The sequence below is a fragment of the Microcaecilia unicolor genome, chromosome 12 (genome assembly GCF_901765095.1).
Source record: "Microcaecilia unicolor chromosome 12, aMicUni1.1, whole genome shotgun sequence".
Classification (NCBI taxonomy): Eukaryota; Metazoa; Chordata; class Amphibia; order Gymnophiona; family Siphonopidae; genus Microcaecilia; species Microcaecilia unicolor.
In genome coordinates this window covers 42,766,455-42,789,966 of record NC_044042.1, presented here as the reverse complement: position 1 = coordinate 42,789,966, position 23,512 = coordinate 42,766,455, and the positions used below count along the sequence as shown (strand labels likewise).

The 23,512-nt window shown below is 41.6% G+C and overlaps 1 long non-coding RNA gene across 1 annotated transcript; it reads left to right on the top strand.

Annotated features, from left to right (window-relative positions):
* The first annotated feature begins 852 nt into the window (after nt 1–852).
* LOC115482259 lies at nt 853–17,610 on the top strand. The gene is made up of 4 exons (XR_003944050.1): nt 853–862; nt 1,336–1,345; nt 7,538–7,544; nt 17,536–17,610. It is a non-coding gene; the product is annotated as an uncharacterized LOC115482259 (long non-coding RNA).
* Nucleotides 17,611–23,512: the final 5,902 nt, after the last annotated feature.

The following is a 23,512-nucleotide window of genomic DNA, read 5'->3' as shown; positions in this document are numbered from 1 at the left end:
TGCATTACAGAATACGCTTAGCGAGTTATGCATGTAAATTGTAATTATTGCCAATTAGTGCTCATTTGTTAAGTGCTGTTAAAAATGCTGATTGACTAGTTTAGCCAATTAAGTTATGTGTGTTGTTATAGAATACACTTGGATTTTGGCACTGAACATTAGGGGGCCCTGTTTACTAAGCCGCGCCATAGGCATGCTAACATTTTTAGTGCGTGCTAAAAATTATTTATTTATTTATTTATTGCATTTGTACCCCACATTATCCCACCTTTTTGCAGGCTCAATGTGGCTTAATTAGTGTGCGCTAGTGGTACAGACATCCATAGGAATATATGGATGTCTCTAGCATTAGCACATACTAAATTTTAGCGTGTTTTAAAAATGTTAGCACATCTTAGTAAACAGGGCCTTTGGCGCGATATATAGATTAGAATCACAAGGTTAGTACTATTCTATAAAGGATGCAGATCCTTTATAGAATAGCACTCATTGCTTAAATTTTTCAGTGCTGGTTTTTCAGCACCATTTATAGAATCTAGCCCACAGTGTGTGTTTGTGGATAGATAGATAAAATTTGATTTTTTTTCCTTTCCACATCACCTCTCTTTCTCTTTCTCCATTTCTCCCTCTCCCATTCCTTGTCTTTCCTCTATTCTTTTGTATGATTTGGAAGCCACTGACCAGAAGAGGTGATGCTTTCTGTGTACTGGAAATTAATGAAATGTGTCTATCCTGCTTATTTTCGATGGAGAAGGCCGGCCATCTTCTGACACAAATCGGCCAAATCGGTATAATCGAAAGCCGATTTTGGCCAGCTTCAACTGCTTTCTGTCGCAGGGCCAGCCAAAGTTAAAGGGGGCATGTCGGAAGTGTACTGAAGGCGGGACAGGGACTTGGTTAAGAGATGGCTGGCCTCGGCCGATAATGGAAAAAAGAAGGCCAGCTATGACGAGCATTTGGCCGACTTTACTTGGTCCTTTTTTGTTCACACCCAAGCCTCACAAATGTGCCCTAAATGACCAGATGACCACCGGAGGGAATCGGGGATCACCTCCCCTTACTCCCCCAGTGGTCACCAACCCCCTCCCACCCAAAACAAAATTAAAAACATTTTTTGCCAGCCTCTATGCCAGCCTCAAATGTCATACCCAGCTCCATTACAGCACTATGCAGGTCCCTGGAGCAGTTTTTAGTGGGTACTGCAGTGCACTTCAGGCAGGCGGACCCAGGCCCATCCCCCCCTACCTGTTAAACTTGTGGTGGTAAATGGGAGCCCTCCAAAACCCCACCACAAACCCACTGTATCCACATCTAGGTGCCCCCTTCACCCATAAGAGCTATGGTAGTGGTGTACAGTTGTGGGGAGTGGGTTTTGGGGGGCTCAGCACACAAGGTAAGGGAGCTATGTACCTGGGTTCAATTTGTGAAGTCCACTGCAGTGGACCTAGGGTGAAGTCCCTAGGGTGCCTGGCTGGTGTCATAGCATGTGAGGGGGACCAGTACACTACAAATGCTGGCTCCTCCCATGACCAAATGCCTTGGATTTGGCCAGGTTTGAGATGGCTGCCATTAGTTTCCATTATTGGCAAAAAACAATGGCGGCCATCTCTAAGGGCAGGCCAAATGTTGAGATTTGGCCGGTTCCGATCGTATTATCAAAACGAAAGATGGCCGTCCATCTTGTTTTGATAATACATTTGGGTACACCACTTGACATGGCCGGTGTTAGAGATGGCCGCCCTTATAGATGGCCAGCCCCGTTCGATTATGCCCCTCCACGTCTCCTTTGGTAGATAAGGAATCTTCATAATGCTGGTGATCTTGGATCCCTGCAGAACCCATCAGACCTGGTCAATATTCTTCAACATGGTCTAATTGATTGTGAAATACTCTTTTAGATGGCCAGAAAAGTGTTTATATGCAAAGAAGGCCTATTATTTGGCTATGCAACATATAACATGCAAAGTATTTACCATATTCATATTACCATAATGTACTTGGTCCTTTGACACATTATACAGGATTTGAATTGCCATTACCAACACAGTTTTGCATCTGCCAAAGCAGTGCTTTCTTTTGCACACTAGCTTGGGCAAAAATACATTCAAAAAGATTCAACTATGCTATTTTAAATTACTTTTATTTTTTGGTTTACACTCCCTTGGTATCTTTAAAAGTAGATTCTGTATGATGTCTTTCCCACTGTACTGTGCAAAAGAAATATCTCTAAAACCGGCTGACATAATGAAAATCTGGAAGTTAGTTTACTTGTGGAAATATAAAGTTAGAATCGCTGGTTTGTCATGCTCAATTTTCTTTTTTGTTTTTGTCTTTTCTTTGTTTATTACATTTTAAAATGAAAAATCAGCAACAACACCAGAAAAATAGTCAGTCCCTAAATGCAATCATTTCAATGGATTTATGAATTGAGAGATACCTGACGGGATTAATAATGCCACTTTTCAGCACACTTCATAAATTTGAAAGCACTAGTTATTTCAGGATGGCTACTTGTCACAGGAGCTGTCCGCTCCATGGTGCTGAAAATCAGTGAAACTTGCAAATATAAACCACATTCTTAGGTGTTTATTCAAATGTTGAAATAGGTTTTTTTTCAAGCTAATTGTTTGCAGGTATGAAAAAGCAATGTTTACTATTGTTTTGGGGAGTCTCTTTCCAAGTCACAGTAGCGTTTTTAGCAAGCAAGAAAAATCAGCTGGCGGTAAATGCTGAGAAGCCCAGATGTGTGCAAATGAACTTAGACTAGGAGAGCTAGAGCTAGATTTTTCTTATCGCTCCCAAGTCCTCTCTCTGGGAGCAAGGTTTCAATTGTGATATCCCTGTAAATGTATTCTTCTGCTGGATAATGTTAAATATGTTTTTATGATACTTTACAGATTTCTTTTCTTCTTGGAGGGCAAGGGGGATGGTGCTATCAGATTATTGAAGCCTTAGTTATACTGGATTTATAGTAATTTTCAGCTGAGACTACTTTTATGTCTATCTATCTATCTATCTATCTATCTATCTATCTATCTATCTACATACATATGTTCAAAGATAGCTAGATAGATAGTTTTCCCCCCTTGTTTAGACCAACTTCCTTTGGTATATTCATTTTTGTTCATCGTTAATGTGGTCTAATATTTTTGCAAATAGGAATACTAATTTTTGTTGACTGAGTCATATTATTTTCCTAGAATTTTGTTCTATCTGCTTATTTTTCTTCATACAATGTGTTTGTTATATTTCATTTTGTGGTATGTGCATACTAACCTAGAACTTACTGCAGGATGCCTGAGCACACCCTATTGTAAGCCATTTTAAGTTGCTGTAAGCATGTGCTTGTGCTTACCAAAGCTTCCTAAAAGGACCCAAAAGTTTAAAGAACAATGTTTTAATCTCTTTTCTAATGAGTGGTTAAAAAAGACAAATTACAGTCCAGCAGTAAGCCCAAATATGAAATCTCAGATTTCACAGGCACTGAATATTGAACCAGAATAACTGATCTCAGAGGTAAGTACGAAGTATTTATAATCACAACTTCAGATATTATTTTGTTCAAGTTGGCCTTCCAGCCATTCTCTGTGAATCAAGAATTAATCTGATCAAACTCTGCTGCAAGTCTGGACAAAGCCAGATCCTCCTGAAGTCAAAATGGACCAAACCAAACCAAAAGGATATCATCACCCTATATCCTGTGCTCTATCTGCATTTTTTATAGATACATAAAACAGAAGATAATGAAGATCTCTGAGGAATTACTCAAGATATGCCATAGCAATCAGAAATATTAGCTCTATTGTAAATCCATTGACAATGATAGGACAAAAAGATTCACACCCTTTAGTAATGGAACCACCCACATCCAACTGGATCAACAGAGATATCAAAATATTTTATTTTCTTTGCATTAGGGGTGGGATGGTAGGAAATTAGGAGATACACAGTGAGAAATATTCAAAATGAAAAAAGGCACAAATAATGATTTCAATAATCTAAAATTTAGTGTTACGTTGCATCCAAAATAAATCTCTATATTGAGTGCAACACATGGAGGGGCATTTTCGATATGACGTCTAGTTTCGACTTTTGACATTTTGTGCTAAACATTCCAAATAGGAAATACAGCCATTTTTGAACAAGCAAAACATGTTTTTTTCCCATATATAACATCTTTTTGTGCTTTGTGCGTTTATCTTTTTGGGTCATTTTTGAAAAAAAATTGTACAAGTGAAAAACAGAGAAAATCAAACCATTGGGATGTAGGAGGAGTCAGCATTTTTAGTGGACTGGCCACACAGACATCCCAGGAGAGCAACTGGGCACCCTAGGGGGCACTGCTGTGGACTTCATATAAATGCTACCGCAGGGCCCTTTTTCCTGCAGTTTAGTAAAAGGACCCCTTAATTAGTTAACAAGCTAATCAGCACTGATAATTAGATGTTATCAACCAATTATTAGCACTAATTGGCATTAATTAGAATTTACACACACTACTGCCTAAGCGTTTTCTGTAACATGGTGCACATAAATTCTAAGTCACATAGTTGATAAGTGGGCATGGTTGGAGTGGAATGGACGGGTCATGGGAGTTTCTAAAATATATGCGCATTGTTATAGAATACACCTGCTTGAGATTTATAGCAGGTTTTAGTTGGCATAACTGACCATGACTTAATTTAGTCATGTGGACCAACACTTGGCATATTCTATATACTGCGTGGAAATTTAAGCCTATTCTATAAAATTTAGGCTTATTTTAGAGAATAAGCCTAGGCATATTTTTTTCTGCGTGGAATTTTTAGGCATCTTTTATAGAATCTAGCCCATAGTGACTAAAGTTGTGTGTGCAAATCAGTACGCGTAGTTAATTTGTGCACACATCTTAATTGATTAATGAACCAATCAGAACCAATAACTGGTTGCTAACAACCAATTATTGGTGTTAATTGGCATTACTATGGAGTTACGTGCACATTGCATTCTATAACGCTCTGCACGGAGCTCCTATAGTGTAATTTCAAGGGGACATGGACAGGGGCATTTGGGGGGTGTTTCAGGGGTGTTCCCAGAATTTACGTACATTGTTACAGAATATACTTGATCAGCTAACTGAAGTGCTGGTATTTACACCTGCTTTCAGGTACTACTATTACTACTACTTATCATTTCTGTAGTGCTAGTTATGAACTATGAAATATGAACCATAGTTAAGACCTGTAAAAGCAGGCCTTGAGTGTCTCTCTTAGTTGGCCTCTTTACTGAATCAGAGCTTATGGTCTGCTAGCACCTAAGTAAACACTATAAACTTAGTTGTCCATCCCAGAGCAGAGTCAAAAGGGCCAAAGGCTATAAATCGTGAGGCCCAGGAACTTATGATCTGATAAGACATTCCTATGTGCAAACGGGCCTGGGAAAGGTGCAATTATGGATGAACAGAAGAATGTGAGATTTAGTGACGTGGGATAGATAGCGTGAATAGAAGACAGAATGATTTCTCAGGAAGATAAGTGCTATTTAACACAAAAGGTATATAAACAGCTGTATCAGAGCATTACGTTGGGGGGAAGACGCAGAGATAGATCACATGTTTGGGTCCCCTGCACCCCCCCCCATGAGAAACTAGCATTTGTAATTGTAAATTACTCTTGGTAAATAATAAAAAAGAATTGCCTTTCTCATTATCTTGTAGTTTTGGTTTCTTTTACTCCTTCCAGTAGAGAATGTCTGGTTTATGCTAATTTGGGAGGAGATACAAGCAGCCTAAAAACAGCTTAGGACCAGTGTACCTGAAAGTAACTCACCTTGAGCTACTAATGAAAAAGGTGTGAGCAAAATCTAAATAAATAAATAAATAATAAAATCCTATATAAGGCATCTGAAAATTCCACGCAGTAAATATTTCTGCCTAAGCGTATTCTATAAGCGGCGCCTAGATTTAGGCACGGTATATAGAATATACTTAATTGATATCACAGTGCCTAAATCTAGATGCATCCATTTACACCAATGAAAACATGGCGTACACCCCTGCATGTAGATTTATACGCAGTGGGCCATATTCTATAACAGTGCACATAAATTTTGGAACGTCCATGAAATGCCCATTTCCCCGCCCATAACCATGCCCCTTTTTGCCTGCATACATTAAAAGTTAGGCACAGTGCGTTATGGAATACACTTAGGGATTTGTGCATGTAAATTCAGATTTTTGCCAATTAGTGCTCATTATTGTTTGGTAAGTTCTGTTAACAATACTGATTCTATAAGATATGTGTGTTGTTATAGAATATAACTTAAAATAGCACATGTACTTTTTTGGAAATCCCTTGAACTAACCCTTCCTCCCAGAAATGCTTCTTTTTAACTTGGCTAAATGTACACATGATCTGGAAGTCTGTTGCCCTTTTCTCCAGGCAGATGCACACAATTTTCAGACAGCCCAATTTACCTTAATTTTAGCTTTAAATCTGATTTCAAAATGGGTTGAGTAATTTAGATCACGACTGTACCATATCACCTTGACAGGATTACAGACATCTTGGGAAAGAATCCTACATATCTCTGCAAAAGCAAATCACAGATAATAATGCTACTTAATGTTTCTACTTGGAACATGTTAGTGACTGCTTGAGCAAACACTTCTGTTTTAGTAGCTTTAAATTGAAGCTACAAGGGGTGGACAGTTTTCAAGAGTTACTTGTGTAACTTAGGAAGTTAAACAGATAGATCTGGCTATTTGAAACTTTAGTGCTGTTTCATGGCTAAAAAAAAAAAAAAAAATAGGCGCACATGTCATAGCACATCTGCTTTTGCCTACTACAGGGCCTGTTTACCAAAGTGCTCTAAGCAACTAGAAAGAATTCTATAACAATGAGCCTATATTTAGGCTCCTACAGAGTACCAATACATTTGCAGACTAATATATGCATTCACATACTCAAGTACAACAAAGTCTGCTATCCAAATTGCACAAAATTGAAAGTTATTAAAGGTGGAGGAAAGACTTCAGTAAGACAGTGCTAAGTTTATGACATAACTGCTGTATATCACGCCGTTAGTCAGAAAACCTCCCCCTTCCTAGTTTTATTTTTTATCTAACTTTGTCCTTTATATTTTTTATATATATTAATTTAAAACTCCAATTATTCTCCAGTACCCTAGCTTTAGCAATAACAATTATAATCCTAATCGGCACGGCATAAGCTCCTAGAGGGTGCCATATGTGCTGTCTGTTCTATAAAGGAAAGTGGGTGCCTGTTTCTTTTACAGAATGCTAGAACATATACCTAAAATTTAGGGCTCCTTTTACTAAGCAGCGGTAAGCCCAACGCGAGCTTACCGCTTGCTACACAGGAAGTACCGCCGGGCTACCTCAGTGCCGGAGTGTACCCGGCGGTAATCGGGCAGTGCTATTCGCTGGCGGTAAGGGCTCAAAATGGCCACAGGACAAGTGAATTTACTTTTCACCCAGCCATTTCCTGTCGGAAAGTGAGTCTTCCCTTTTACCAGCTGCGGTAAAAGGGGGCCTCAGCGTGCATGTAAAACATTGCCGCAGCTTGGTAAAAGGGGCCCTTAGGCACCAGCACTTATACTGGCTGTAGAGCTGGTGTAAATACGGGTGCTTAAATTGCTAAAGCACGTGCATAAATGACACTGTTCTCTAATGTACGCATGTAATTCTGCGCACTTGCCAGGCTCCACCCAAGTATACACTCTCCTTCAAACTACATGCCATCATATTAAGGGCTAGAATCTATATTTGGCGCAAAAAATCGCGCCAAAAAAGCGCTATTCTATAAACCACGCTTTAAGTACATGGTTTATAAAATAGCACCTATGCCCAGGCATTGTGCCTAACTTTAGGTGCAGACATTTGCACCAACTGAAACATGGTGCAAATGTACGTGCCTATATTAGGCGTATATCCCCGTCAGAAGCGTAGCCAGGTTCAGCCAGGTTAACGGTGTAGGGGGAGCAAGAGCTGACTTCTGCCGGCGCACATTTTCAGTGCGGCACTACGAAAAAAAATAGGCGCCGGCGCCAGCAGAACTCCGTTTGGGGGAGTGGCCGCTCCCCTGGAGCCCCACCTAGCTACGCCACAGATCCCCGTTATTCTGTAACAATGTGCATTAATTTCAGCAATGCCCCTTTTACGCTCATGACCCTCCCATTTCTGCACCCCCCCCCCCTTTTCAGATTGTGTTAAATTTTAGGCAATTCAAAGCACCATTTATAGAATTTGGGGGTTAGTGTGTAAATGCAAGGGGGTGTTCACAGGGGAGGATCATGGATGGGACCAACATTTATGTGCATTACTTACAAAATTCTGTAAGTTACTCATTAAAGTGCCACATTTAGATGCATGCATTTACACCTGCTATTGACATGGCATAAGTGGGCATGCCTAAATTTAGGTGTGTTGATGCCAATTTACACTAGTATTCTATAATGGAATCTAGATGCCCAAATGATATAATAGAAATAGTGCTCAGCATGCTGCATCTAAGCAACTAAATTATTGCACCCAGTTATAGAATTGTCCCCTATGGCATTTGGACCACTGCTCCTTCTAAGTTCAGCCAGAGTCCTACAGCAGCATTGCTGCCAGTAGGGGATGCTGTTTCACAATCACATTTTCAATAGTGAGGGACAGGCAAGCCCTTCAAGACTCCAGGGAAACTTTAAGTCCCTAGCAATTGAAAACACAGTTTAAAAGTACCACCCCCCACTGGCAGCAATGCTGTTGGAGGACTCTTGCTCAGCTTTGAGGGAGCAGTGAAATGGGCATCTCAAAAGGCTGAAATGGATGCCCATGTGCTTGAAATGTCCAAATCTTGATTTTGCAAAGATAGAATAGGGGTGCCCATCCCTGTAGTTCATCCAAACAGCAAGGGGGAGTGTTCTTGGTGTCTTTTGGGTGGCACTAGGGAGGTTCTGAAATATGGACATGTAACATGGTTGCCAAAGTGGATGAAATGTCCACATCCATATTTCAGGCCTTCCCTAGTGCCAACCAAAAGACACCTGTTTCAGGAACGCCAGGTTACAGAAAAGTGCTCTGATTGAGCAGCTGTCCACTGGAGGAATTAAGGCATGACATCTCCTTAATCCCCCAGTGATTGCTGTCCCCTTCCCTCTCCCCTGAAGGGGAAACTGGAGGGGAAACCAGGATCTATGACAGTTTCAGATATTATGGACAATCTTAACAGAACAGGAAATGGTCTGAGGAGTAGCCTAGTGGTTAGTGCAGTGGACTGTAAACCAAGGGACCCATGTTCAAATTCCACCTCAACTCTTTTTTTTAAATTGTGAGCCCTTTAGTTTAAATACAAAGCCATCCTTTTACCCTACTCCCTTGGACACCCCTGGCATGAAGCCATATGAAAACAGTGGCCTCACTACTTAATTGGTGGCACTTCCATATCTCGGTTTGTAAAATGGATCAGTGAACCCCTAAATATACAGCTATAATATCTTCAACACTATTTATTAGTGTGTATATAGCATGTATATGTGTATATAGGTCCTTAGTAATCAACGTGATATGAGCACAACGGTGCTCAACCTCTATATGAGCAATACAATGCACAATACACCTCAAAGTATTGAAGATATTGTAGCCATATTTTTATTTATTTTTGTTACATTTGTACCCCGTGCTTTCCCACTCATGGCAGGCTCAATGCGGCTTACATATACAGGTACTTATTTGTACCTGGGGCAATGGAGGGTTAAGTGACTTGCCCAGAGTCACATGGAGCTGCCCGTGCCTGAAGTGGGAATTGAACTCAGTTCCCCAGTTCCCCAGGACCAGAGTCCACCACCCTAACCACTAGGCCACTCTTCCACTCTTATTTAGGAGTTCACTGATTTTGTTATATTGGAGAGCTTGTTTGTTTGGACTGTTATTTTTTCTCTTGCACTGGAATATTTGAATATAAGGCTGGGTCTGTAACATGGGGCAGCTACAAGTGGAAGTGTTGGCACCTAAACATGGAAGTTGCAAAATTACCATTTCTATGTGTAAGTTCCAGTGTTTCCACATGGAATCTGCCTGATTCATGTCATTCATTTCTTCAATGTATATGTTTGTAAAATGTTTAATGTGAGCAAGTGCAAAGTGATGCATGTGGGAAAGAGGAACCCGAATTATAGCTACGTAATGCAAGGTTCCACGTTAGGAGTCACCGACCAGGAAAGGGATCTAGGCGTTGTCGTTGATGATACATTGAAATCCTCTGCTCAGTGAGCGGCGGCGTGGCTAAGAAAGCAAATAGAATGTTAGATATCATTAGGAAAGGAATGGAAAACAAAAATGAGGATGTTATAATGCCTTTGTATTGCTCCATGGTGCAACAGCACCTCAAATATTGTGTTCAATTCTGGTCACCGCATCTCAAAAAAGATATAGTGGAATTGGAAAAGGTGCAGAGAAGGGCGATGAAAATGATAAAGGGGATGGGAAAATTTCTCTATGAGGAAAGGATGAAGTGGCTAGGGCTCTTCAGATTGGAGAAAAGACGACTGAGGGGAGATATGATAGAGGTCTATAAAGTAGAGTGGAGTGGAACACGTAGACATGAATCACTTGTTTACTCTTTCCAAAAATACTGACTAGGGGGCATGCGATGAAGCTACAAAGTAGTAAATTTAATACAAATCGGAGAAAATGTTTCTTCACTCAACATGTAATTAAACTCTGGAATTTGTTGCTAAAGAATGTAGTAAAAGCAGTTAGCTTAGCAGGGTTTAAGAAAGGTCTTGATGGCTTCCTAAAGGAAAAGTCCAGATTAAAATAGACTTGGGGAGAATCCACTGCTTATTTCTAGGATAAGCAGCATAAAATGTATTTTACTTTTTGGGGGATCTTGCCAGGTACTTGTGACCTGGATTGGCCACTGTTAGGATGCTGGGCTTGATGGACCTTCAGCCTGTCCCAGTATGACAATACTTATGTACTTATGGCTGCTTCTGCTGTACATACCGGAAAATAGACACACATTACAATGATGTTAGAAGTTCTCTATGTCAGCATACTCTTTTCTAAAATATCACTAGATTTGAGTACATGAAGACCCAGAAATCTCAATTCCAACCTCTACTCTCGATGTAAAATGGGGCTTCCCATCTTTACAATAAATTTCTCTTTAAGTATTTTACAGTTTGGTTCAAGATACAATGAAATAAAAGATACAACGTCTTACATTGTACCACACTGTATTTCACATAGGGGCTCATTTTCAAAGCACTTAGACTTACAAAGTTCCATAGGTTACACTGAGGTGTATTTTCAAAGCACTTAGAAAGTTACACAGTAACCTATGGAACTTTGTAAGACTAAGTGCTTTGAAAACATACCTCTAACTGTACCCAAAAATAGAGGGGCATAATCGAACGTCGCTGGCCAAATAGATCGCCGGTGATCTATTTTGGCGGCGGCGCTAAAGCTGGCCGGAACCGTATTATCGAAAAAGATGGCCAGCCATCTTTTTTTCGATAATACGGTTTAGCCCGGCCAAATGTCAGAGTTCGCCAGGGTTGAGATCGCTGGTTTTGTTTTTCAGCGATAATGGAAAAAAATGCCGGCGATCTCCAACCCGGCAACATCCAAGGCATTTGGTCATGGGAGGAGTCAGCATTTGTAGTGCACTGGTCCCCCTCACATGCCAGGACACCAACTGGGCACCCTAGGGGTTAGTGCGTTGGCCTTCAGAAAAGGCTCCCACATGCATAGCTCCCTTGCTTTAGGTGCTGAGCCCCCCAACCTCCCCCCCAAAACCTACTACCCACACATGTACAACACTCCCATAGCTCTTAAGGGTGAAGGGGGCAACTACATGTGGGTACAGTGGGTTTTGGAGGGCTCCCATTACCAGCACAAGTGTTACAGGTAGGGGGGGATGGGCCTGGGTCCGCCTGCCTTAAGTGCACTACGGTACCCACTAAAAGTGCTCCAGGGACCTGCATACACGCAGGCCTCTAGGACTTGTTGCTGCTGTATAACCTTGGCACACCAGTTGACACCTGAAGACTAATCTCTTTGAAAAAGTCCTTTATTTGAATAAGCACGTTTACTCACAGTTAACTGCAGATCAGAGGTTGTGCCCCACTGGTAAAGAGTCTCCCTGGTACTGAGATTAGCAGTAGGTCAGAGCTGGCAGAATGGTGTACAATGCCCTCTTTCAGCTACATTCAAGGTAATAACTAAGTTCTCTAACATGGGTAGCATATAAAAGGGATCTAAAAGTGGCTGACAAAAATGGCCACAACCTCATGGACTACCGGAAACAAAACTGGACACACTCTGACCCAGTTAGCAGGGGGAAAAGCACCATGGGAGTAGAGCCCACTACCCTACACCCACCACAATGCATTGCTGATGTGACTCTGCAGTGCACCTAACAGAAAAGGTGTCACACTCACCCGAGAGCCACATCACAACCAGGGAAAGGCTGTCAGAGGATAGAACACATTCTGCTGTCATGGAGGTGGGTACGGCATTTGAGGCTGGCATACAGGCTGGCAAAAAAGGTTTTTAGTTTTATTGTTTTAGTGTGGGAGGGGGTTGGTGACCACTGGGGGAGTACGGGAAGGTCATCCCCGATTCCTTCCGGTGGTCATCTGGTCAGTTGAGGCACCTATTTGAGGCTTGGTTGTGAAAATAAAAGGACCAAGTAAACCCAGCGAAATAATGCTTAATGCTGCTTTTTTTTCCCATTATCGCCAAAAGCCGGCCATCTGCTTTTTTTTTCCATTATCGCTGAAAGCCGGCCATCTGGTAGCCACGCCCATGCCCGCCCACATCCTGCCTTTGCTAAGCTACCGACATGCCCCCTTGAACTTTCGCTGGCGAAGTGACGGGAAAGCAGCGATGCTGTCAAAAATGCCACTTTCGATTATATCGATTTCGCCGCTTTTAAGAAATCGCCGGCCTTCTCCCAATTTATGTCGGGAAATGGCCGGCGATCACTTTCGAAAATAAGCTGGCTACTGAACCATCTCATTCCTCATGCAGTTTATTCCCTGATGTCTCACCTACCTCCATGGCATGCATTATGCCCCTCAGATGTCATGCTGCACCCCTCCTCCCCTTTCTCTGACCCACTGCATCCTGTCATGCTTTATATAATCTGCTTCATTTCATCGCACTCCATTATGTGTCAACTACTGTACCTCCTTGTGCTTCATGCAATGTGCCACACGTCATGATGTGGTACACCCCATATTTCCTACACAGTGCACAGTGCACCTCTCAATGTAATTCTGATCAATAGTGAAATCCTTTTTTATATCAAAGTTTTTTTTAATGGGGATCATCAGATCTTAATGCAGCTCTCACCATAGGAACATATCGTTCTTTCTTCATATAGAGGAAAATGGTTGTAGCACAAATCGTCATTAGGTCACCCTTGTTTTTTTTTTTTTTTAAGCATATATTTTATGCATTGTATCATAACAAACATTTTTTGTGAATAATTATGATACACTGCATAAAATATATGCTTAAAAACCAAGAGTGACCTAATGACAATTTGCGCCTCAACCATTTTCCTCTATATGAGGAAAGAATGATATGTTCCTATGGTGTGAGCTGCATTAAGATCTGATGATCCCCATTAAAATACATTTATATAAAAAAAAATTAAAAAAGAATTCACTATTGATTAGATTCTGTAGTTCACTCTCCTGCTGTAATATTAATGTTTGGGACAATATATATATACGATAGTTACATTCTAGTCCCCACATTTATATATTTTTGGTCTACTCATTGGAATATCAATGTAATTCTGAGCATGTATCGGTGATATCTTCACACTCCCTCTGCAGTTTGAACTTGCCTTCCACTTACTGCAGTCTACTGCCCTCCGAGAAACAATTTCAGGACAACTTTCTTACCTTCAGTTTGAAAAACCAGAGTGAAAAGGAGAGATAAAACTGAAGTCCATAGACTCCAGGACTTCATTCTTTCCCCAGGATTCTGTGCCAAAGATACAAAATCCTCAGTCTTCCTTGATGGCTCCAGGCAGACTGACTTTTGCCCTGTAACTGTTTTTCTTCTGTTGCTCAGTTCCCTTGCTGTTTCTTTCCTTCTTTCCCCTCCTGTGCACTTTCTCTGCTTCTGGGTTAAAGTGAGCTTTCAGAGGAAGAGGCTTCAGTTTTCTGATTGCTTACCAGCTAATAATTCTTCAAAGATTAATTAAACTTGTAATCAAAGCATTGCTGCCGGATCAAAATTCTGGCTGCAGGAGTGAGCTGATGTCATAGGCTGTGATCCTGCACTAATTCCCTTCTTCCAAGCCACCCTCCCCCATCTCAGGATTATCATCACCAGTGTTCCATCTAAGGTGCTCAGGGGACCATCATGTCTGCATGATATTTCAGTGAAGCTAACAAGACAGATCATCAGCTTATCGCCAAGTAATTTGTTACCCGAGATCTTGTTAAAAGCCATTTCTGATATAATTTCAATTAAGACGTTTTCCTCTGTGTTTTGGCTGTGCCATTTTTGTTTCACAGATGGAAAGATTGGAATTTAATAGAGTAAAAGGGGTACTAACTATATGCCAGCATCCTCTAATCTTACTATTACCTTTTGTCTGTGTTTATTATTATTATTATGTCTTCATGTGTGGCACATCATAGCCAGTGTTGACTGGTTTTAACTCCGTTAATTCTGTTTCTACCCAAAGACATGGGAATCACAAAGATATTGGCATAAAGATGGTAACTGTATAAAAAGACAATTTTGATCCAACTATGAAGAAATTAATCTCATGCCTTTTTGTAATCAATCCATGTCATGAAAAAAAATGTGTTTTAATTTTTCAAATTCATCATGTCAATCAGCAAATAATCTTTCGACTTTTTAATTTTTGCAAGTTCCCTTTTGTTCTGTTGAAAAAAGAGAGTTTTCCTTCAAATAGGCAGACATTAAGTTCATTATAGTTCCAGTGAACAGTTTGAAAGTGGTAGGTAAGCTACTTATTGACCTATAGCTTTCTTTATTTTTCTGGATCTAAAAGGTTTTTACTGTTGTCAGCCTCTTGGATCTCCGAATGTGGAGTGCCACAAGGTTCCCCAATATCACCGATACTATTTAATATTATGATGGCCCCACTCCGCAAGAAACTAGAGAAGATGGGATTCAATCCATTTATATTTGCCGATGTCACTATTTATGTACCTTCTAACAACAATACCACAAAGATATCAGACAAGGTTAAAAAAAGGACTGGACCTCATGGAATACTGGGTCACAATCTTCGAACAAACTAAACAGAGACAAAATCAAAAGTCCTATCCAGCTCACACAACCGTTTCTTACAAAACATTCACAACTGACCACAAAACATACCCAATTGAATCACACCTAAAAATACTGGGAATCATTCTAGACAAACATTTAACTCTTGAAAATCAAGTCTCAGCAGTCACATCAAAATGTTTTAAAACTCTATGGAAATTGTGAAGGATTAGAGACTACTTCCCCAAACAATCATTTCATCTAATAGTACAATCAAAGATATTGTCCCAACTAGACTACTGTAATGCAGCATATGTAGGATGCAAAGAAAACTTACTACAATTGTTGCAGACCGTACAAAACATGGCAGCAAGACTGATATACAAAAAGTCAAAATATGCAAGGGTAGCCACACTGTTTATAGTGCTACACTGGCTCCCAATCAAAGCCAGACTGTTCTTTAAAACTAGTACTCTTATCTTCAAAACATTGTTTGGAATGTACCTTAATTACACGTTAGACCTGATGGAATTATCACCAAGAAATGCAAGTCCAGAATCCAGAGGTTACTTGTTACTCCATCTACCCAACTGTAGAAATATAAATTACAAATCCATCTACATGGCTGGATTCAATTATCTGGGTTCCGAATGGTGGAACTCAATTCCCAAGGCCACAAGAAGCATCAGTAACTACCTTCAGTTCAAGAAAGACTTAAAAACCTATCTTTAAAAAAAATTCTATGGCTAACCATACCTGTCGCAAATGCTCCATACTGTTTGTAACTGCAACTGTAATCATGTAACAACACTGTCATTTTCCTTAACTATTAATTGTAAGCCACATTGAACTGAAACTTGTATTTGGATAACTGTGGGATACAGGAATAAATAAATAAATACACAGAATAGAATAGAATAGAATAGTGCTGAACACTTTGCTAGCACTTAGATGCATAAGTGCTAGTACTCTACAAATTTAAGTACACAAATGGCGTTTATATTTAATCGTCCTGTTATAAGGGGATACATGTATGGAGAAGGAAGAGGGGCTGATTAATGAACATGGTATATATTTTCATTGTCTAATTAAACAAGTTAACTGATGCCTGGCTTACCCATTTGCAGGCTTTCAGATTCCATTATTCCAGACAAACAGATTAGAATCCTGAGAAAGAATTTATACTACTAGCAAGCTTTTAATTCATCTCCAATTAGTTCATATTTAATTATTTTCAAAGGAAAGTTTGTAGATTTTGCCTAATTTTTCATTGTCTTTCAAAGGTTTTCTATACAGTGTAGACCAGTGTTTCCTAAGTCGATCCTGGAGTACCCCCTTGCCAATCAAGTTTTCAGGATATCCATAATGAATATCATGAGGTTGATTTGCATACACTGCCTCCACTGTATGCAAATCTCTTTCATGCATATTCATTGTAGATATCCTGAAAACCTGACTGGCAAGGTGGTACTCCAGAACCAGCTTGGGAAACACTGGTGTAGACTCCCACCTGAGCTTGGCAAAGCTTATCTATTTCACCTTAGCCTGGTTTATATAGCATTTACAGTCTGTCACTCATTTGATTTCTACACTTAGACACACTGAAGTTAGATGATATTAGCTGTTGTCAGAGATGATGAACAGATTTTAGGTGCAATATGATAAACCAGTTCTGCAGCTGGAGCAAGCTAAAGTGAGTTCATGCACCTAGAGGTCCTTTTACAATGGCATGCTAGTATTTTAGTGCATGCTAATGATTAGCATGTACTAAATACTAGAGACACCCATAGGAATATATGGGCGTCTCTAGCATTTAGCACACACATATTTAATTTGCACCTTTGTAAAAGGACCCCAGATTTTCCTTTATAGAATATTAGCATAACTGGATATATACACATGTATGCACTTAGGGTTGAGCCTTTATGCCATCCATACAGTTGATGTAAACGTTCGCACCTAGATGCAGGAGATATGCAGTTTGTCATGCACATGTAACACCCGATTTTAGAAAGCCAACATTTACACATGGATATGTGCACTAACACTCCAATTCTATATATGGTGCTCAAAAATTGCACATTCAAATATGGGCGTGTACCCAATTTACATGTGCAATTTAATTGGTAAATGAGCCAATTAGTGCCGATAATTGGATGCTGATAGTCAATTATCGGTGCTAATTGGCATTAATTTAAATTTGCATACACATCTTTAAGTGCCAGGATCCATGCATAACTTTTACATGCGGATCTGAAATGGGAGGGGCATGGGCAGATCAGGGGCATTCCTGGAATTTGCACACAGTTTTACTGAATAAGGGAGATCTGTGTCTAACTTAGGTGTGAGAATTTACACCAGGTTTTAGTTGGAGTAAATCATTGCGCCTCAAATTGGGCGCAGATCCTGCCACCAAACACTATTTTATAAACGGCATGCAACTCTGAGCTCATTTATAGAATAGTGCTTAGTGCTAATTTTTATCGGCATCGATTTTTAGGTGCCGTATACAGAATTGAGTCCTATGTATATATAGCAAGGGACAGTAATTTGGGCAGAGCTTGAGCAGAACTAAAATCTGCACATGTATTCCCCATTTCAGAACGAAACACATGTACATGTCCCCATATATCAACATCTGGATTTGCTTGTTTAGGCTAGCTCTTAAAAGCAAGGATTAAGACTTCTTCCACTCATTTCCTGGTGCTTATTTTCCCCCCTCCATTTTAAAAATAAATAAGGATTGTGGCCCCTGTTGTTAATTAGCTGCATGTCTACAGCATCTAATAAGATTGAGAATGGTTATAAAATGCTGAGAGTTCAAACGGCAGCCTCACAAGACTTCCACAGAAGTCTTGCAAGGTCACTGCTTGAGCTCTCGGCAGCCATTTTGAATCAGCGCTGGGAGAAAGACAGTCTGCAGACACGCCAGGCAGGAAAGAGGAGGAGGCTCTTTCCTGCCCCAAAGAGGTCACTAGACCACCAGGGTACCACAGTAAGGTAAAGGACGGGAGGGGAGGGGTAGTGATTGGAATCATGTGGGTGGAGGGAGGCTGGAAAATTGGGAAGGGGATCTACATGGGAAGGAGAGAGGGAACCTTGGGGGGGGGGGGGGTCAAAGTGACATGGTAGGGCAAGGTGTGACGGGGTGGGGTGGGGTGTGACAGGGAGGCAAATATGGTAACCTATGAAGCTTCGAGCCCTAGGGGCTAGTGACTGTGTATACACACCTCCCAAATAGACATGAATAACCTTTTCTGCTTCATAGTGGTCTTGGCATGTCTTTGCTCTAGCAACATTAACTTATGAAATTGATTATGCGAGGCCCAGAACCGTAGTAATTTTTGAAATGTCTGCACGCCAATGCTAACAGTAGTACACAGGCATAAATCAAACAAACAGAAAAAAGCCCTTTTTGATAGCTGTGCTAGAAATGGGCTTAGCTCATGGGAAAGGCTTACATAAGGGCATGCTAAACCCATTTTAGTGCAGCTTAGTAAAAGGGCCCTTTACACATGTATTTGTTGCATAAATATTAGCTCCTTCTCCATAATGGGAGAAAACATTTTGAAAAAGATGTCACCATTTCCATGCCTCTTTCTCATAAGAAATTAACTTGGTATGATAAAGACTTTTTTTTGTCCTTCCATCCATAGATATCACAGATTTGTTTTTCTCTGGCCATACTCTAAAATTTCATAAGACTGTGGAGATGTTATTTGAATGTGTCTGAATTAGAAAATTAGGGTCATGCCAGTAATACAACTAAACTGAGCAATTCAGGGCTGCGTTTGCCCTCTTCTAGACAAATATTTCCCTCACTGTTCGCTTTCAGGCTGCACAGCAATCAAGTTGTCCCTGAAGAAATTTGCTATTAATGGGTAGAAGAGATAGCGAATGCAATTGCAGCCCTTGGCCACTGTAGGGTGCAAATTACATCAGATGTAACCATACAGTCACTTTTACCTCTTTTAAACCCATAGGAATTAATGAGGGAACTGATGAACTGCCCCTTCCCTGCCCAGCGTTCTTGTCAGAAGAAGATGAACTGCAAATTGCTGTCTAATATGATCCATCAGCTTTGTTAGTCCGTGCAGAGGCTCTTCTTTAGTTGCTGAGACACTCCGTTGTGAAGTTGTTCAGGCCTTATTGAGTTTGGATAATAAAAAGCACCACTGATACTTGGAAGTTCCTGCTGACGAAAAACAGGAATTGAATGGATCATCTTCCCTCCATCTTGCCATCGTTCAGGCTTTTTTCCACTGAACGTTGGCCAACTAGGGTCATCCCAGAGGCACAAACAATGGGAACTATAAATAAAACATTCATTCCCTAATTCTGTAACCTGAAGGCCTAAATGTAAGTGGCATTTGCACACTTAGATTACAGAATACTGGTACTCACTCGCATGAATGTGACATTTACAAGTCTAGCTTATAGAACACTTTCATTTATGTGCTAAGCTGCTACATTTATTTATTTACAAAATTTATACCCCATATTATCTGCTATTTGACATAGTGTAAATGAGTGCGCCTAAATGTTAGCATGTAACTGATGTCTTACTCTAGTATTATACTCTGGAATTCTTTGCCAGAGAATGTGGTAAAAGCAGTTTGGATAATTTCCTAAAAGAAAAGTCCATAAGCCATTATTAAGATAGACTTGGGAAAATCCACTACTTATTTCTAGGATGAGCAGCATAAAATCTATTCTACTGTTTTGGGATCTTGCAGGTTCTTGTGATCTGGATTGGCTACTGCCCCAGTATGGCAACGCTTAAGTTCTTATGTTTTTATGTAATCTGAGTGCCCAGATGCTGTTATAGAATTTGCTTTGTGCTAGGGTTACGATACATCCGGATTTACCTGGACATGTCCTCTTTTTGAGGGCATGTCCGGGCGTCCGGACGGATTTGGCCAGCCTGCCCATTTGTCCGGATTTCTGGACAAATGGGCTGGCTGGCGGGAGGCGGGAGCGGAGGCGGGCGCGGGACTCCCTTCCCCTCCCCTTACGCTACTATCCTTGGTGGTCTAGAGGTACCTCTTCGCTCGGGGCAGGAAAGAAAGAGCCCCCTATTTCCTGCCCAGAGCGCTGCTGCTAGCTGCCTTGCTGCATCCTGTGCGAGTCTGGGTCTCGGCATTTCAAAATGGCCGCCGAGAGTTGAAGTCTCGCGAGGCTGCTTCAATTCTCGGCGGCCATTTTGAAACGCCGAGACCCGGACTCGCACAGGATGCAGCAGGGCAGCTAGCAGCAGCGCTCCCAGCAGGAAAGAGGGGGCTCTTTCTTTCCTGCCCCGAGCGAAGAGGTACCTCTAGACCACCAGGGATAGTAGTGTAAGGGGAGGGGAGGTGACAGGGGGGAGGGAAGGTGATGGGGGAAGAGGGGGCAACCGGGGTGGGGCGATAGCGTGAAAGGGGCGTGGTGATGGTGCAAAAGGGGTGGGGTGAGGGAGTGAAATGGGGCGGGGTGAGGGCGTGAAATGGGGCGGGGCAAGCGTCCTCTTTTTATGAGGACAAAAAATGGTAACCCTACTTTGTGCTGCATGTTTACACTTAACTTTTAGCACCCTTTATAGAATTACCCCCTGAGGACAAGTTTCATTAAGCTGCATAGCAACAAGGTCAACAAGTACCTTCATACCTGAGTAATAGAGCACAGTTTTCAGGAACTATCCAGGATAATTTGTCTATACAAAGTTATATGTCTGGCCCATGACTGAAAATTGGAGGAAAGTGAGGAGTGGGAACAGAATCAGGCTCTTCAAAACAGACCCAAGACACTCAAAATGGATTACAAATTTTAATTGAGGATGGCTCAACACGGTACCATGTTTCGGCACTGAAACTGCCTTCTTCAGGAGTCTTGGTGCACTTGTCTGACAATCTTAATTGAAGACATAACAATTAAGATTGTCAGAAAAGTGCACCAAGACTCCTGGAGAAGGCACTTTCAATGCCGAAACATGGTACCATGTTGAGCCATCCTCAATTAAAATTTGTAATCCATTTTGAGTGACTTGGATCTGTCTGTGACTCCTCGTGGGACATTGGTGTTCTTTCCACTTCGGTGCTTTTTTCTCCATTACTGAAAATTGACATCAGAGTTTATTCCTTGTGCGTACTTCTCAGGGGTTTGCAAACTCTTCCTGTGCATTTATACCACAGAGGTATAGAGGCATTTAAATACCTTCTGTCAGACTTGTGAGTTCTTGTACCAAGTAGAGGGCTGCTGAGCCCAGTATTCGGACCAGGTTCTGCTTGGCAGCTGGACAACCCCGGGTTTCACCTGCACTGACCGCCATTCCCCAGAGGTTGAGCTCCTAGGTTCGAGCGGCCTGCAGGACTTACGGGACGGAGCTGGAAGCGGGGTGATGAATGTATCGGCCAGGCAGGCAGCAGGTCAAGAGAGTAATTCAGGTACAAGCGGCAGTCAGTAGGCAGGTGGCAGGCGGCAGGCAAGAGAGTAATCCAGGTACAGACGAAAGTCAGTAGGCAGGCGGCAGGCAAGAGAATAATCCAGATGCAGGCGAAAGTCAGTAGGCAGGCAAGAGAGTAATCCAAATTCAGGCGAAAGTCAGTAGGCAGGCGGCAGGCAAGAGAGTAATCCAGGTACAGGCAAGTCAGTAGTCAGGCAGCAGGCAAGAGAGTAATCCAGGTACAGGTGAAAGTCAGTAGGCAGGCGGCAGGCAGAAGAGTAATCCAGGTACAGGCAAAGTCAGCAACGAGGGACCAGTAGATAAGAAGCAGACTACAGAGTTAGAAACACCTACCAAAGTAGAAGCGAAAGCATGGAGTCAAGGGAGAGCTCAGCTGATAAAGTGCTGGCGTCTGACATCAGCAGGGAGAAAGGGTACAGCCATAGGACGAGAGCAGGGGAAGGAGGAACCGGATGACCAATAGGAAAGAAGCAAGGGAAGCCAAGCAGAGGAAGAGCAGACCCAGGTGGGTGGAAGCAAAGCAATCAAGGAGCCTGGAAGCCAGGCAGAGAGAGAGAGCAGAAACAGGTGCATGGAAGCAAAGCAATTAAGGAGCCTGCAACTACCGCTTTCTGAACAAACCCAGAGAGGACTACACATACATGGCTCAAGCAGCGCCAGTCAAGTGTGCGTATCGACGGGACCCCGCGCAAGCCCGAGAATGCCGCTTGCGTTGAGGTAGGGGACATGATACCTCCATGGTATAAATATACCTCCTTCAATTGAAGGAAGGAGTCATACGATGAGGACAAAAGGGAGTAGACTCCAGAATAAACTACAGAAAGGAGTGGATGTGTGGAATGGCCTCCCAGTGAAAGTGTATCTGAATTCAAGAAAGCCTGAGACATGCACAGAGGATCTCTGAGGGAGGAGAAGAGATAGTAGAGTTTAGTAGCTGGTATGGATGAGCAGACTGCATAGGATGTATAGTCTTTATCTGCCATCATTTCTATGTTTTTACTGTATATATTGTTTATGGATTTTATTTATTGATTGATTGATTGGGATTTATTGTTCGCCTTTATGTACTCATAGTTTCTGCTAGGAAAGGAGTTTCAAAGGGAAATTCCATGGGTATTTCCCTTTGCAAATGAGCTGGCAGGCCCATGGGTGAGAATAGAATGATTATTGTCTTCTAAATCAGGGATTCTCAACAAGAGTGTCAAGGGAAACTGGTGTGTCACTGAAACTTTAAATGTAAACAGCAAGCCCACACTTTCCAGAACCACCACATGTACCTGCTGGCTGAGGAGATGTGGAACAGAGAACCAGGTAGTAGTGAGGTAATTACATTTGTGGACGACACAAAGTTATTCAAAGTTGTTAAATCGCAAGAGGATTGTGAAAAATTACAAGAGGACCTTATCAGACTGGGAGGCTGGGCATCTAAATGGCAGATGGTGTTTAATGTGAGCAAGTGCAAAGTGATGCATGTGGGAAAGAGGAACCCGAATTATAGCTACATAATGCAAGGTTCCACTTTAGGAGTCACCGACCAGGAAAGGGATCTAGGCATCATTGTTGATGATATGTTGAAACCCTCTGCTCGGTGTGCGGCGTCGGCTAAGAGAGCAAATAGAATGTTAGGTATTAGTAGGAAAGGAATGGAAAACAAAAATGAAGACGTTATAATGCCTATTTGTATCGTTCCATGGTACGACCACACCTTGAATATTGTGTTCAGTTCTGGTCACCGCATCTCAAAAAAGATATATTGGAATTGGAAAAGGTACCGAGAAGGGCGATGAAAATGATAAGGGGGATGGGACGACTTCCCTATG